The following is a 3,486-nucleotide window of genomic DNA, read 5'->3' as shown; positions in this document are numbered from 1 at the left end:
AACGTTTAACCTTGTCGTTCAGTCCCCGGACATTCCAGGATATTATTTTAAGTTGATTAGAGGCAATAAGTCAAGATAAAACAAAATGTATGATCAGTCCCGTGTATCCCCGACAGGCCACCAACACTAAACCTAATTGTAAAGAAAATTGAAAATACCACAGCGTTTGCAACACAAATAAGAAAAGAAAAAGAAATCAAACAACAAAGAACAATCCCTCCCGTCCTGTACCCCCAGTGCCGTTTCTTGCGGCGGGTGAGCCGTGCAACCGCACGGGGCGCCCGCCGTGGCACTTCTTCAGCACTTTGAATCCCCCCTCTCCTCCCGAGTGCCCAGCTCGGAGGGCGGGGTTTCGCGGAATGACGCGACTGGGCACTCGGGAGGAGGGAGAAGGGGGAGCCGTGCGGAGAGATAAAAGTATGACTCTTGTTTGGGCGCACTCTTGTGTTAACTAAATGTTAATTAATAAGTAATGTATCTAAAAATTAATGATGAAATCTTTATTTCTACTCTTTAAAATGCACAGGGACTAAACAAAACAAGTTAGACATAAAGCAAATGTGGATATGCCAGTTGGAGAAATAAGTCTCCCAAAATTAAAAATGTCCAGATCTTAATTATACCTGGATAAATGCATATCGGAAGATAGCTACATACTATGCTGCTTCAGTCTGCCCAAGATCTGTATAAACTGTGTATTAATGCAGCCCTAAATTGGGTTACAATCGTGAGTGGGAGAGCCCACGCACTAGGTAACAGTTCTAACAATTAACCACTGTAATGGATGAAAAGAATAATGAATAAAATAAAAGAAGTAGAGGGATGAGGTATAAGTGGTGATACTGCTGTTGGTGTGGTTCCTACGGGGAAGAGAGTCTCCCTACTTCACTGGGTATTCCCTAGTGGTCGCCCGTCTAGGTACTGACCCAGCCCACCTACGTTTAGCTTCCAGGATCGGACGAGATTGGGCGTGAACGTAGGGGTATGGTCGTAGGAAGGTTTGACCCTATAGCACCAATGAGAGTGCACCAAAATGGGAGGATTGATTCCTCCTCCGAAAAAGAATGCTAAGAATGCGTAAAGAAAAGAATGATAGTAGATAAGTAAGTGTGAATCTGCTGTCCACGTTAGACTGAAGAGACGTGTCTCCTGAGGGGACACGCTCCCCTGAATCGTGGATGAGAGTTCACAGAAGGAAGGACAGTAAGAAAAATGTTGCAAGGATAGAAGAAAGTAGTTGCAAATGGATAGTTATATAAAATTACAGTGGGTCCCTTTGGGTTATCTCAGTTATTTGAATACTAACAAATCCTGGTTCAAAAATAGATCACAGTGACAGGTGCCAAGACAGATTTCCAAAAGAAATAAAGATAATAATTTCTTATAAGCGGTGCCAGATCACAGGGTATGTATATCGTTACTTGTATATAACAGATTTCAGTGGCATCTAATGATTGATGAACTTGTGCAGTGCACCAAGGCCTTGAATGTCACTGGTGATATTACCAGAATGTTCTTTATCACAGCAAATATTAGTTTCTAACATAAACCAATATATGAGGAAAAAAGAATTATTACCTGTACCATTCTCTCTTTGGTGAAAAACCTCAAAGGAACAAAAATATAGAATACACAGTTTGAGAGTACCTAGGCAGAGTATATGCAGGATCACACCACACCTGTCCTAATTACACTTGAATGCGAGGGAAGAATATTACACACTGTACTTAAGCAAGGAATAAACATGGATATGCCATGCTCATTGTCTGTAAACACCAGCAGTGTCAACGGCAGAGATTCTCTCTGTGATAAGACAGGCTCAAGTGAATAAAGTAGATGAGTATGAAATATCACTCATTCAGTTGGTAGGCAGGCGGGGTGCCCGCAGGAGATGCGGGGCCACCAATGACCTGCCCCTATCACAAAGTTATACCACAAAATACCTGAATGAAATAGTACACGTGTATGTAATGCAGCAAAGCTGGAAGCTCCAGCAATATAGATAAGAGTAATTTTTGCAATGGCAAAGAAATATACTGCTTTAGCATTAGGTATGTTGCAATAGAGTAAATAAGCATCAAATATCACCACTTCAAGTGTCAGACAAGTAAGGTGCCCGCAAGGAAAACGCGTTTCACCCGGTCACGGGCTTGTTCACTTCCATTCTGAGCAGCTCCTAAGAGTCAGGAACCTGAGTGTTTAAAAACCCTTTATGATTCATGTCAGCCAATAGCTGACCATGTGGGCGGGAATACAATAAACATATAGTCCAACCGCGGGCCTTCTAAAAATGCATCATATGGGCGGCTTAAATTAGGAAAGTGAGATGGACAGAAGAGGGCGGAAGTTCGTCTTCTCACTTCCGCCCTGACTGTATCGCCGTGGTGAGGATATGGAGAGTAGTGTAACAACAGTGTCATATTGGGCGGGCTGCAGCGTGCTGGGGAGGGCGGGGATTACTCCTGCCCTGGACGGTATCGTCCTGATCAAAGCGGCCGCGAAGGGCGGTATGACGCCGGTGAGTGTGGGCGGAAGTTGTCATCTGGACTTCCGCCCGCACTAAGGATATCGGGTTGCTAGGATACCCGCGTCAGAGTAAACGTAACCAAAGGCTGCGAGGGGCCAGCATAAGGTTGCTAGGATACCATAGTGACACACAGGAGGACACACGGAGAGGGGCCAGTATACCCCGCCCATCCCCCGTAGTATAAAGGCCCGTACACACTGGTCGATGTATCGGCCGTTCTCTTGAACGGCCGATACATCGCGGGACCGTCGGCCAGTGTGTACGGGCGATACGTCTGTGAACTCTGTCGTTCACAGACGTATCGCGTCGGCCGCGCAGCACAGCCGACAGCCAATATATCTAACGATATATTGGCCCGTCGCTGTGTGTGTACGGGGCGGTCGTCCGACCGCCCGTACACATGCTGCGGCGGCCGGCGGTGATTGACAGGTGAACTGGGCGGGCGCCCACCCGCCCAGTTCATGACGTCAGTCTCCCGACGGATCGGGCTGTGTGTATGCACAGCACACTGCTCGATCCGTACATAGATATATCTGCAGATCAATTGATCTGCAGATATATCTAATAGTGTGTACCCACTTTAAAGGCTGTAGGTACAGATATAGGTACGATTATGTGTGTGAAAGAAATAGTATTAAAAAATAAATAAAAAATAAATAATAAAAATAATAATAAGTATAAAAGTAGTGATGGTGGGATGGCTAGGAATCTCCTATATAATAGCCCAGATCTGTGACTTTGTGACTCATTTGCTAACGCTGGGCGGAGTCACAACACTGGGCGGAGTTAGTCAAATGAGTCACAGATCTGGGCAAATCTATAGGAGACTAGGAGCAGAAGCAGATGGTATGGGCATGGCACAGGCAGGGGTGCATACCTCCCCAGTGGCAAATGCGGGATTTGCATGGGGGGGGGGGTTTCCAGAACTGGGCGGAGCCAATCACGGGGGTGGGGACTGA

The 3,486-nt window shown here is 45.9% G+C and overlaps 1 pseudogene; it reads right to left on the bottom strand.

Moving 5' to 3' along the window:
* Window positions 1–877: 877 nt before the first annotated feature.
* LOC134953353 (5S ribosomal RNA) lies at window positions 878–996 on the bottom strand (annotated as a pseudogene).
* Between the last annotated feature and the right edge of the window lie 2,490 nt (window positions 997–3,486).

Source organism: Pseudophryne corroboree, chromosome 8, assembly GCF_028390025.1.
Source record: "Pseudophryne corroboree isolate aPseCor3 chromosome 8, aPseCor3.hap2, whole genome shotgun sequence".
Taxonomy (NCBI): domain Eukaryota; kingdom Metazoa; phylum Chordata; class Amphibia; order Anura; family Myobatrachidae; genus Pseudophryne; species Pseudophryne corroboree.
Note: the sequence above shows the minus strand (reverse complement) of the source record. Positions and strands in the feature narration are given on the sequence as shown.